This window comes from Rhopalosiphum padi, chromosome 3 (assembly GCF_020882245.1).
Source record: "Rhopalosiphum padi isolate XX-2018 chromosome 3, ASM2088224v1, whole genome shotgun sequence".
Lineage (NCBI taxonomy): Eukaryota > Metazoa > Arthropoda > Insecta > Hemiptera > Aphididae > Rhopalosiphum > Rhopalosiphum padi.
Window position 1 is genome coordinate 3,175,179 of NC_083599.1, and position 15,401 is coordinate 3,190,579.

Below are 15,401 nucleotides of genomic sequence, written 5' to 3' on the forward strand. Positions count from 1 at the left end.
TTATGTAAAATATTAAAACTTTAAAATGCTTGTAACTCGCTTAAAGATTCAAATACGAATAAAAGCCTATGCGATGCCCTAGATAACATTATTACCTTTAAGTTTGATAATAGGTAAATTGACTCTAATATTAAAGTTAACACCACAAAATCTGTTCTGCTGAACGCAAATTTGCTATGATCTACATTAGTAAGAGAGAGACAACACATACGGGTAAAAGTCCTCTTAATTGCTTTCTTTTCATTAATTTTAGTAGGGGGCGCGATAATTCCGTCGTCCAAGCCACGAGCCGCTACTGCTATACTACTTATATTATTTACTTTACAGAATGAAAATATCAAATTAATTTTTGATACTGACCGTTTATAAGGAGTTCAATATAGGCAATATTCTAAATTATTGTCGTGGGTCAAGTAAATGCGTGTTAACTAGGAAGTAGTATATTATGTGTGACTGTTTGTAAAATAAATAGCAAAACATACTTGCACGTGTTTGCATATTGTGTTAATTATTCATTGTATGAATATTAATGATATTGTTTTTATATTTTGTTAAAAGTATGTTCAGTGGTATCACTCAAATTATCCGGTGTTTTTAATGAATTGGCCATTTACTATATTATAATATTGGAAAAGTAATCGCAATGCGCAATAGTGCAATGCGAACATTATTACAGTTAAATATCAAATTTACGATATGATTTATAAATCATAATAAATAAGTTTTTGTTTATTTTATAATTATTTTTAACAAATGTTTTGTAATTACAGTAAACAAATATTTATTTTTTGTCAATTGTATCTTATCTATTTATCCCATAACATTTCTAAAAGCATATTTGAATACTCCATGGAATTTATTTTAAAATGGTTTGCTTATATTTTTAAATTAATTCATTTTCTTTGATATTAATATATTAAAATACTTAGTAGGGTTTTTAGGAATTTAGTTTTAAATAAGTTGAAAAGTCATTTTGAAGTAAACTATTAGTCAAATATTATGTTTCATAGGTTTTATCCGATGACTAGGATAGTCGATAAATTTGGCATAAGATAGATCTATTTTGGTAGATGAGATCGAATCCCTTTAAGTTATTTATAGTTAATATATCGCATGAACCTATTCACACCGGTATATGTGCGATACGTTGGTATTAAATTATAAGTTATATTAGTTACATGTATTATTGTGTAATAATTATAATAGGTATGTGATTCGTCTTGACAAAAATTAGTTAAACCTATACTATAATATTATTTATAATTGATGGAAATATAAATAATTATTATACACAATATATATCAGTGCAATATTATTTATTAAGTCATTATTGTAAAAAATAGAGAAAATCGATAGAAGTATATTCTCTCAAAATCGTGTTTAGTATGCGATGATTCATAATTGATTTCAAAATATACATATTAATTATTGTGATCTTACTCAATAACAAAGTATAAAGTCGACATCCACCTACTATACAGCCGAAAGAGTGATCCTATTTTTATACTTCAAAATGTTTGTATATTCATTATTCATAAACGACTGTATAAGATATACGCACGATTTTATTTCTTAAGTTCTATTAAATTAGAATTATACACTTTTATACTATTTATTACATTTTTAAAGACTACATTTATAAATGTTTATAGATTTTTAACAACAAACCACGACAAATGTATTATTATTGAACGTTTTGTTTAATAAAAATTATTTTGTCGATTTATATGTATCGCGTGTTGTAGAATCTAAGGTGCCAATAATTGTTTTTTCCAAAGTTACCCTTGGGCTCTAATCACGGAATAAATTGTTGAATATTTGGTATAGTATCTTTTTGCGCAGATGGAATTTAAAAAAATATAATAACACATAATAATATGTTCTGAACGACAAGCAACATACGTGTGTGTGTATGTGATTAGAAATGCACGCACGCAACGGTTGACGTTGATTATTTGTTATGGGTTTATAATGTTTATACATCTATTTAATAATCAGTGTTAGTATAAAATAGCGTTTTATTATTAGTATTGACCCCGAGAGATTCAAATTTTAAACACGAATGGAAAAACGAAAAACCAGAGCCATAGCAATGTTCATTTGCGCTCCTGGCCAATTAACATATTTCCGCCCTTGTAAAAATTATTTACCCCCCTCCCTTGCCCACGTTCTTACACATATAAAAGATTTATACATTCGTTATTTTATTTTATTTTTATTAGCTATAATAATAATTATTATATTTAATAAGAAAAAAAAACACTGCTAAACTTATTATAACCTTATATAATAATTTAAAAAATAATTGTACTTTTATACATTTCAAAATTTCACTTTTTGTGCTTTTTTAGTAGTAAATTCATCTATAATATTTTCAAAATAAATTTTTGAAGCCAATTCACGTTCAATCGATATAATACTGATATTTGTCAATTTTTCCTGTGACATTGTAGACCTTAGATAGTTCTTAATAATTTTCATTTTACTAAAACTTCTTTCTCAAATGTTTCCTTTTATGGACTGATACAAACAGACTAAATACTAAAATAGGAGTAGTTATCTACCACCCATAAATATGAATAAATTGATGAAGGTCTTTAAAATATAAAAATAAAACATTTAGAATCCTAATTTTAAATTAAACATGCTACTATGAGTTAATAATAATAATCGATTTTGAAAATCATTATATTAACAATTACACAAAACTAAACACATTATCGGCAACTAACAGTTCTTAAAATATCATTCGGGCACTCGATGTCTTGGTGTTATATTATAATGATATATTATTTTGTAAACACTTGTAAATTGTAATATTTTTGTACACAATACGCCATAATAAAGTACTATAGCGTAGCTATTCTAGTATAATTATTTTGGCCATATTATAAATAAAATGTATGTTATTAATAATTGGTATAATATATGGTATATTTTATTCTGGATTTTGCGCCCCTGGCCTGGGCCAGTTTAGCTACGGCTCTGAGAAAAACAATAAAAATATAGACATGTAGATAATTTAACATATTTGTGCAACAGCAATTTCGCACTAACTAGGTATTGGATTTGCATTGAATAGATTGTTTAATATTTATACTTTTAATTTTTTGTCTGAAGAGACAATTGTTCCGTTCGTGGGGGAAACGTCCTATATTCCATAAATTTCATTAACAATTCAATAAACTTTAAATGCCTGTACATTGACAACGAAAAGGTAAACATTTTTAGTTTGAACTATTGTTTTTTAACGTGAAGTACTATTTTGTGGTAGTACTATTTTGTTGTAGATTTTTATATGAACCAGATTTTCCAGAAGGCATATTCAAAGAAAATGTTTTCGGTATAGTACCGAGTAACGATAGACATTTTGATTGTGTTAGAGGACAAAACGACACGTATTACATGCATGCCATATGGGTATGTGCCTGAGTTGACCTATATTCTATACAAAATACACATATATAGATGATATAAGACACTACATGGTCACAGTCAATATAATAAGAGTATACGTTGGTGGTCTGTCCGACTGTCCATATCCTTTATCCTCAAAGAAACCCTGGCCGCCCATTTGAGCACATCTGACAATGATAAATGCTGTTAAGCAGCCGCCGTAGACCGTTAAATGTGTGGCAACTATTTTCGAAGAATTAAAATAAGAATAGCCGCCGTATATGTTTCCACTTTTCATAGTTACAATGCTATTATATACTCAGGATACATGGCGCGTCGGGAGGCACATTAAATAAAATAATAAATAATATTTTCGGTCATAATTCGGACAGTTTGAGTGTATCAGAAAAGCAAAAAAATATAGAACGTATATTTAACCCAGTTGAATGCATATAGCACATACTATATATATATTATATTATTCATTTATGATCTTAATCCGGAAAGAGCCTGCAGAAGGTATTGGTCACAATGTGGCACATGGCCCATATTCTTTGTACTAAAATTCATTAACATACTCGTATATAAATTGTAAACTTACTACTCCCAGAAATTCAAAATAAATTCTTAAATAAAACATCTAACAAATTGTATCATACAAATTATTATTAAATCGCATCAAAGTAAAACCAAAGTACGAGTTTTGTATAATATACAACAATAATTATTAGTTATTACTATCAATCATTGTTCTTTAGCAGGCATTTTTTTTAGTATGTTTATTTGAGGATTCAAATGTATTAATAACATATTATTATTTAATGAACAATAAGTACCTTTTTTTTAGAAATATTCTTATCAGTTCGGAAAACCTAATCAATTTTAATTTAAAATTCAAAAATAAAAATGTTCATTAATATTTTATTGAAGTGAAAGTACATCGTAAGATTTTAACATAATTGTTTTTTTTTTTAATTTTCGGTGTAATTATGTGTAGTTGTTATAGTTGTTATAGTTAATACAGTGGTAGGTAACGGATATAGTGAAAATCCGAAAATAAAAATGTTAAACTTGTTATTAAGTAAAATAATAGTTGAGTGACATCATCAAGAGGTATAGCTAATGATCGGCCACTGCATATCATTTTACAATTTTACATACCTCGCAACATTGCCACATACGAAAATACAAATAGAACATAATAGTGTTTAAATATCACGTAGCAACACAGTTGAACGTAATATTATACACAATTTTTTATTATAATATATTATATTATATTTTTTCATTTGTCTATTTCTAATATTTAATCACACGCGATTTATATTTTATACCAGCGACTCTTCGTGAAAAGGTAAATAGGTAAAGGTGAGCGACATCTACTGGTATAATATACTTTGTATTATTTAGTGTTACTCTTTGAGATTCTGTGTGACTGTGCTCTATAGACAACGTAGTTCAAAATAGTATTTCTCTTCTGGTTGTAGATATCTTTTTTAAAGATTAAATATCAAAACACCGAGTGCAATACCACAGTTTTTTAGTAGTTCATTTGAAATACAATCGTGGTTGTGTACAATCATAATTATATAATATAATATATATATAACACATTTTATTGCAAGTGATGAACATTTTGTTTAAAGTTACCACTTTACCAGTATATATAATATATGTAATAAAATAATATAATAATGTGTAAAATACATATATATATATGATATACACATAAAATATGTAAATAATGTATATTGTATTATTGATGTATATTATGTAATTCTTTAAGTGCTTTCTTACGGTATTAATGTATTTATTATTAACTATGTTAACATTTTTTAGATTTTCAAAATTTGATTTTGTGTTAGTCTTAGTTTTAGATTCTGAGCGCTCTGCTCCAATAATAATGTATTGATTTTATAATGATGTGTATATTTTTAAAAATAGAGGTGATTTCTAATAACAAATTGGATTTATTTGACTTTGGTGGAGATCAAAAATAAATTTTCAATACTTTTTTTTTTGTAATCAGGAATTTAAACGCAAATCCAAAACAATTTTGATTTTTGACATAACTCGAAAACGAGTAACTGAATATACTTAAAATCTTCATCAAATGTTTATATTATAATTTTAATAGTATGATACAATTTTCAAAATGTTTAACTTTTTTTTAGTTATCTATAGGCATGACTAATTTTCTATTTTATTTTTTTTTATAAATAATGTTGATACAAATTTTTGCGTTCTTATATCTGTAAAAAAATATTGAAAATACATATAGGAACAATGTTTTTATATGCATTTAAAGTAAAAAAAAAGCAAACTACTTTGTAGTTATAAATTCATAAGAACTTATTTTTTTTACATCTAAGTTTTGTTCATTGAACCTAAAAGATTTCTCAAAAGTAGTTCTTTACGAAACCATAAAATATTAAAAATACCTATATGAAGGCAATTGTTTTTTTTTTATAAATATTTTAAGTTCAAATTTGGACAAAATTATTTATATAAAATTTAAATGATAAATAACGATTTTAATTATTGTTTTTTATAATTTAAGAACATTATTCCTGGGAACCTAAAATTGTTACGTATATGGTATGTTATATTATAATACATTTTATTATATGCAAAATATTTTTAATTTATATTAAGATATTATTATCTATGTTACTGTCTTATGGTATTTACAGAAAGATATATAACATCCTGATTACATTTTGAGTTATTTAACCTCTTCGCGCACAGTGGCGTCATTTGATACTGAATACTACCTACAAAAATATTTGTATAAAATTGATAAATCATAGTTGCAATGCTATGTAGATAATAATGTGTTCAATTGTAAACTATAGTATACATTGAGCTGTACTTATTCATAAAATCACAATCTAAATAAAATAAAACAAATTTATTTATATCAATGTTATGGAAAAAATATTTAGAATTGGCAAAAAAAAGTATACAATTCATCGAAATACGGTTAATTTAGGTAGTTATTATTATATTAATTATGTATTTATGTCCAATAGGTATATAGGTTATGATGGACGATAGTTGAAGTGATAATAATACCTATAATAATTATTAATTATTATTCAAGTTGTAAATAAATAACGAATTGAGTGACGTGTTATTATTCTCAGGATTATTATTTTATTGCCTAATAATATTATTGTTGTTGTAATGTTATATATTATTTTATTAAATAATTATAATTAATATTTAACTCACCATATCATTCCATATTAACTGTTCTGTGACTGTATATGTAAATAATATCTTATAAGTTATAAGTAGGTACCTATATAGTATATATAATATATATAGTATATTGGTACTCACAGTGTGCAATAAGCCAATAACATACTTATTACGTAAATATAAACAACTATTTTTCAGTTCTGTATGTTGAGTGGTATTACTTGTAAATTATCTAGAGTTTTTAATTAACTAGCCATTTACTATGATATTGGAAAAGCATTCGGAACATGCAGAAATATTATGCGAACAATATTATAATTTAAGATTTATAAATACATGAAATTAAAAAATTAAATTAAATTATACTATTTTTTAATTTTATCTAATAAATTATTATTAACCAAAGAATAGTAGGTAGGTACACGCCTACACTATAAATAGTAAAAAGTAGATTAACTTTTTTTTAACTGAATTAAGTTAATATTTTATTCCATAGGTGTTAAATTTTAAGTAATTGAGTTAAATTAATGATTTGTTAACAGTTAAACTTATAACTTATCAATACTTAGATATGGTAGCAAAACGTTTTTAGGGGAATTTAAAAAATATAAGGGGAGTTTAAATTTGTTCTAAATATAAAATTTAATTTAATTTTGTATAGTTAATTTTATTATTATTTATTACAAGTATTCTGCGACTACAGTTGATAAATATATTATTTTTATTTATTATACATTTGTATTTAATTAATTTAAATTTATGTATTTATTAATTGTATTAATTATATACCTATAGGTACACGTTTATAACAAATGGGGTGTAGTTTACATACAATATTTTTAATACTATAAATTGGGACCCATTTTTAATTTTTTATGTAAATATTGTGACCTCGGTATATTTTGTTTATATATGCCTATAAATTTTGGCCTAAATATTTTTCTTTTTAATTTTTATACTTGGGATATTATTATAATTTATAACATAATAATATTATCACAGAATAGTTAAAACTATTCGTTTTGTTGTTGATGTGGTATTCGATTAAAAAATTAGTTATTAGATATTTAATAAAAATGTGTATGATAATTCCCGTACAGTCTAAACGAGTAATTTTTTTTGTTTGCAAATCTTTCATTTTTCTATTGTACTTTATTTACTTTATTAAACATATTCATTAATTTATTTTTTATTTTTTGTTTCCTGATTTATTGAACTATACTCTAATCACTTTTTTTTTAATTTTCCGTGATGCAATTTACGTACGTTTAAAAATAGGTATGTATAGTACATTAGTACTTATGACTGTGGCCTTTTTTTGTTTTGCCAACTTAGTACAGTTTCGTCTAGGCTTATAAACCAGGTGTAGTTTACATGTATAATTATTATCCGTACTTAAACGCAGTTTCTAAATGCTGATATTAAAATATTATGATATTACCCTAATCACAAAAAGAGATGAAGTGATTATGCATATAGCAGATAATATTATAATGATAACCTAAGGATAGGCCACTATAATATTATAACTTAAAGATTTTAGCGAGTGGTGATGACCAGGCGGTCATCCGTGACCTATTATTGGTTGTCATAAATATTAATATTCCCACACGAGACGTAGCAGATAAAAATCACGTTCATACACACTGTGTGTAACACACGAACAAAAAAGCTTAAAATTATGTTATTTTTACGTACAAAAGTATATTCCTACATAAAAGTTACAATATTTTGACACTAAAACAAAACATAGATATTTTTGTTTCTATAATTTGCAAATTTTAACGAATTTAATAATTTAATTATAATTTTTTAACTTTAAACACTTATAAAATTGTTATGATTACGAAAATTTTCGATATTTTAAGTTGGTACATGAATAACTTATGAAAAACTTTGTATTACATTTTTAAGAATTTTAAACTAGCAAATATTTTTTTTAGAAAAACTAAAAAAATCGAAATAAATGTTAATACTTAATGAGTATGTACTTCAACACATAGCTCAAAAAAGTGTCAACAATTTTTGAAAAACATACTGTGAGAAAATGCAGTTTATACATTTTATGAAAATGTGTAGTATTAACGGTTATTTGTTTTCGTGTTTTAACCAAAAAAAAAAAAACGATTTTGTTTAAACTGGTATTACCAAAATATTCGAATATAATATTTCTTAATTTTTTTTTATTTTCCCATATTGGGAATTTTAACATCACAAAAGCACCAACTATTTTATATTTTTATCCATTTCATGAAATGGAATCTTTTATTTTACTCTTTTAACTTTTTGTAATATTTTAAATTAAGAACATCAATAGGTAACTTTTCGTGAATTCAACCAGTTTATATTAACTTACATTTTTATCTATTGAATATTATTCATTATTATTATAATTACCTATGTATATTTATTAATATTATTTATATATTTATTATTAGTTATTACTTATTATCACAAATATTAGATTATTATTAATATTAATATTATTATTATCAGAAATACGAGAAACTGTTTCACCTAATGTAAATTCTTTATTATTATTAATTTACTAACTTAACTTGGTAAATGCTCAACCCATTTAATAAACTATATTTAGTTCCAAGTTAGTGAAGCTTATGTTCGTTCTGATTGACAATAACTACAATAAATTACATTAGCGGGATCTGACGATCATCGATTTACTAAGCACTGTTATTAAGACGCAATCACCAATTTGTAAGTCAGGAATTCTGGTTTTGCTGGTCTTAAAACAATAATAATAATATAATGAAAAAAAACAGATTCAATAGGTACAATGATTAAAAAGACTAAATCATTATAAAAATAATAATAACTTATAAGTTATAAGTAAAGAATACATTTCATTGTAAATACAAATTTTTATTGGAATGAAATATTTTTAATCTGATAAAATATGTATATAAAATATAAATTGATAATTATAATTATAATGAAAATAAGCCATTTGGTGAATAAAGAATATATTTTATTATAGATATTTAAGTAAATTTTGATTTATCTTGGTAGTTACGTATTTTTTAACGACGGCAAAAATATTTTACATTATCTAAATGAGTAGGTACAAGAAAATGTTAATTTGAAAAATAATTTAATCTACATGACTACATTACTATATTTTTTTTTGTTTTTTTTGTTTATAGAAAATCCGAAATGTGCCATTGATTTAATACACTGTTGAAGAAACACAAGGTCGCATAAGAAATTTAACAATAAAAATATTTATACATGTATCCTAAAAAAAAATCATGGTTTACAAAATATAATATAATTATTATAAGTATACATTTAGGACATCTCAAAAAAAATATTAGACGTTGATGTGTATACGCTAATATGAACTATGCAAAAATATGCCCTTATTATTACCTTAGCTAGTGTGGAACGTTGGTTCAGTCTGTACAAAAACATGTTGCGACCAACATCGTCGTTATTTTACATTTTTAAATCTTAGAGAATATTTAATTTCACATTGTTTCAAGAATTAGATAAGCGATAAATATATATTTTTTTTGCTAAGTCATATTTTTGTATTTTTTTGTTTTGCATTTTTATTCATATTTTTATTAAGCGATGATTAAAGACTTTGATATTTTTTTACACAATTTTATAAAAATAAGTGCATACATATGTATGTATTTTGGTTTTCTAATTAATATATAGAGAACGGTTTTAAATACAAATTGCGTTTTTTTCCGAAAACATGCTTCCCAAGCACAAAGTTTATTTCATACATCAAGGAATTAAAAAATGTAACTTTTATTTTGTATTTTTTGACATTTTTACTTTTTAGTGCATTTTTTTAAAAGTTTTTTAGTAATTTTTATATAGGAATTGATAATATTTGATAAAAATTAAGCAGCACCTGATTATACAGTGCTATTATGAAACACGAGGTAAAAGTATAACGAATGTATCTATCTAAATTGTATGTTCAGTTTTTGGAGTAAAAAGAAGATCTAAAATATTATGAAAACAATACGAATACGGAATAATTATTAATACCTAAGAATAAAAATGTATATAATTAAACAATTTTTTTTAATGTTAAAAATAATTTTAAAAGCATTTTTTTTAAAAAAAAGTGTTAATAAGTGCATTAGATTGTACTTTTTAAGGGATTTTTCTTGTCTTTTAGAGAATTTTAATCCGTTCCCTACTTATTATATTAAAATTTGTTTCTTACAGTCATAATAATAATAACTGCAAAGTGCTGATACACATAATGCACATGGTTATATAATGGTAATTATACTTTATAATCGATTATTATTTGATATGATGAACTATCTATGAAACATCTCAGAATAGATTAGACATTTAAATATTCAGAAATAATTTCATCTAACTGTTTATAATTCAAATTAAATTTATGATAATTTTGTTTGTTAATAATTATATTTATTATGTTATGATTTATATACACTCATCATCACCATTGTATTCGATTGTATCCAAGTAGTGATCATGTCCTTATTGGTTTATATTTTATAATTTATATTATTGCTTATTGTCAATATTATTAATTGCTAGTATATATTATTTTAATAACTATTATTAATTTTAACAAGTACTATTTAATATTTATAATTATTTATTTATTTACTGATAATCCAGTCATAAGAGATTTTAAAACTGTATACACAAGAATATGAATTTAAAACCAGATAACATTATTATAATAACTACATTTAGAATAATGATACAATTACAATATAAATTAAGATTAAAAAAATTGTTTTACATAAATATCGAATGTTCCAATAAAAAAAACTTTAAAATGTCGTCATCGTAACGTGTGAATGTAAAATATATAGATATACCTACCTATATTTTTAATAACATTGTCAAAATAACAATAAAATTGATAGATGGTGAAGAATACTAAGAACGAATCAAACGCGGTTTTTGAGAAACAATTGCTTGGCGCTTGTAATTTTTATTTCTGGATTTAGAAGTTGGTGGTTGTTCAAAATTAAAAAAAATAATAGTAACTTAACAGTAATGATTGTAATAACTAAATATTTTTATTAAAACTATTTATTTATTGAATATTAGATAGGTGATGAGATTTTAGGTTACTATATAATACTATATATTATAATGTTATTAGTTACTTAATATTTTAAGTTTGTTTTAACACCTTTTCGGGTTATATACTTGTATCGTTGTATTATACATAATAACTTATCCATAAAAGTCTTCGGTAAATTGGATCATCGATCGAGTCGGTAATATGATTTTTTTATATTATGGAATGCAAAGAATTTATAAAAATAATATTTTTTAAAGTTTATTAGCAGGGTGCATAATGTTTACGTGATCCCTTCTCATAATATGATGATTTAAACAGAAAAAAGTTTAAAAGTCTATAACCTAGAGCGTGCAACACGTAGGTAGCGTCTTAGTCACAAACATGAAACAATTACTTGGGAATATTTTCAATACTCATAATTATTAATTTATTTATTCTATTTATTCTTTGAATAATATAATTTAATTGTGAACTATATATAAAGTTTTATTTAGTTAAAATAAGTAAATCACAGCTATAGCTGTCAATTGTTATTATTTATAAATTGTATTTTAATGTCTGTATTACTGTATTGGGTTTAGGAAAAAATTATTAAACTCATACGTAAATTCGCAATCATATAAATACATATAATTATTAATTGCATGCTTCAAGGACCACATTGGTCATTTATATTTTATGATTGATGTAACGGTATATACATTTTACTATTTTAGTTTATCTAATTTAAATAATTGTATACATATAGGTACATAAGCTATTATCTAATCGACTGTAATCGTATACTTGTATAAAATAATTAATACTAAAACAAAATAGGAAACTCGTCGTTGAGTACTGACGTACTGTTATAGATGTGTTAAATTCCTAAATCAGTATATTATTATAAACTAATGTATGTGACCAAAAATTATTCTAAGCAGAGACGGACTGCTTATATTTCTAAGGATATTTTATATTTATTTTTGTTATTACTTATTAGTAATTTATTGCTCTATTAACAAAACGATAAGTTGAATTCATTTTTTCCAAAAATAAAACACATATATTAAATAGTAATTAATTATTGACTATTGCTATAATAATATTATTTAACATAATAATTTGCTATTATTAGCATATTATAACTGATAAGCTAATACCGACGTCGCAACGCAAAGGTATGTGAAGTGAAATAGATTCGTGGTGTAAATAGATCCAAATTATTCTAAATATTTTGAAAATTTCATAATTAACAATAATATACGTGGTGGTGAAAAGTTTTAAGTTCAAGTGCCTATCTACGAAATATAATGTAAAAAATTCGAAAAATTCTGATAGTGTCCAATAAATATATCAAATTTAGTTTAAAGTTTAAACCTCTTAAAAATAATATTATTTATTGTGAAATATGTACGAATATAGAATGTACAGAAAACAACAGTAATATTGTTATAGTATATTTACAACATTGAACGATGTAAAATTATATTCAATTAAGTGTAAAAATTACATAAAAAAAAAATTATTTACAATAATTACAAAAATTATTATTTATAATATGTATAAAAGACAACAGACAAATAACCGTGTACGAAATACATTGGTATTCATGTAATATATTGTGTAGGTATAAGTAAAATAACTTCTACGACTTATTGTTAATTGTCATTGTATGAAATTATTAATAAAATGTGAATAAGCTATCTTTTAAATAGAATAAAAATGAAGATATCGAACGTATAAAAACGTGTGAAATACTGAAATTCACAAAGCCTTGATTTATTCCGGCACTGATTTTATGGAAAAATGTCATATGAATATCGATAATATTATTTACTCATAGTATAATGTATTATTAATTCTAAAGTGTACAGATAAAGTCGTTTAAAAGTGTACAGGTTTCGAGGTTACACTAGAGTGACTACGTTTATACAATAACCTAGTTATTATGAAAATCATATAAATAATAAATAATAATTGTTTTTACATTTCAAAAAATGACGATACGAGTATAAAAAATATGTTAACACATGAAATGTAGTAAAAATGATTTATGAACAGCAGTACAAACTACAAATTTACTGTTCGTAGTTGTAGTAATGTGTTCAAAGCTGGAATAATATAACTTTTTGTTATTAGTTTACGGCATATGCGCATAATATATCTCGAAAGTGACTGTGATAGTATAATACGTATAGTCGAGACTGCCACGAGTCAAATGATACTTAGAAATGAAAACGTTTAAACCGATACGAAGCTAATAGCTTTCGTGGTAATCTAACTGCGGTCTACTCGTCTTTTTCACTATTGTCTACAGCTATGATCATATTTTATCATAAATCATAATTTAGAACGTATATGTATAAAGTGGTCAGTGAACTATTTAATATTAATGGTATCTTTCTCCGTCTATATATTAAGTGGCTGTATAACAATGGCATGACGTGTCAACGGAGAATATTAATAACAATAATATTATTATCATCGTCGCGCGGGACGTCTACTCAGCATTTTATTTATTTGATAATTCAACCGTATAACATTAAATATTTACATTTACAAGTATAGTCACGGACTTGTGTCCCTAATACTATACACACACTATATTTATATATGTATGAAAAACTCGTATCATTAAGCGAATCTCGGATCGCCATTATCTCTTGGTCGGCAAATTGATACGAATATGTAAATAATGTGTGTATATATCTGTTGTTATGCATAGAACGTTATATTATGCTTACTATAATGACCTTGTACGGTTAGCATTCTGGCGCTCGCAAAGCTGTTAATATTTGTTGTACAATAAATTGACGAGTAAATATAATTATATTACGCGTGTACACAAAGTCAGTGGCGTAATTCGGAATTATGTTTTGGGGAGGAGGGATTATACGTTTTTAGCTGTATGAGTTTTGCTCATTACCAATATTTTGATCAACATGTTGGCAGAAAAAAAAGTTTAGGGAGATCTATCCACCTCCCCCCCCCCTAATTACTCCCCTGCACAAAGTTCTCTCGCGATTGCCCCGCCGATTTTGAAAACTGAACCTATTATTGGAACTCTAAGGTATGTTAACACCTACCTAAAATAAGCTTAATTAACTCGTTGATCGACTTTACTCGTCGTCAGAAACATCCTATTCGAAAATTAATCGTATAATAACATACTACTTGTAGGTACACGCGAAGTTAATTATCGATCTTTTTCGTTAGCAGCTTTCGACGCTTTCGTGTATTCGAAAGAGACGTGCACTTTATTACGTCCGCGATGGACATTTTTTCCGACCTAAAAGGCGGCGGCGGGCTTTGATTGTTTTTATTCAGTCCCTATGATCAATTATATTATAACACTGATACGTGATGATGATATATGATAAAGATGATGTCTGCGCGTGTTCATTTCTATTGATATTACATAATGTAATATGATTAATTATTATTAATTATAGGTGCTCGCGTTGTTATACGATCGCGATAACCGTATACCGCGCGTCGTCGTCGTCGTCAAAACGACAGCATCCGCCCGTCAACCGAATAGATTATTACAACATTTTACAATAACAATAATATTAATATCGCAGCGATCGCGGACGAGTGCGGCGGCGACAGTGCCGTTTTACTGCGCAGCGATCGGAGTCGCTGAAGTGGCGACGTAAAGAGGTCATCGCCGCGGAACAAACAATAATAATATTATACTAACAACGCGGCGGCGGCGGCGGCGGTGGTCGTGTGCGGGGCGTGTGGGTGCCGGGCGGGGGGCTTT

The 15,401-nt window shown here is 25.4% G+C and overlaps 1 long non-coding RNA gene across 1 annotated transcript in view; it reads right to left on the reverse strand.

Annotated features, from left to right (window-relative positions):
• The window catches only part of LOC132923790 (uncharacterized), a 31,505-nt gene extending 16,210 nt beyond the window's left edge, over nucleotides 1–15,295 (reverse strand). The window contains exon 1 of the long non-coding RNA XR_009661258.1: nucleotides 14,925–15,295. This is a non-coding gene — a long non-coding RNA (uncharacterized LOC132923790). The remainder of the gene's footprint in view (nucleotides 1–14,924) is intronic.
• Nucleotides 15,296–15,401: the final 106 nt, after the last annotated feature.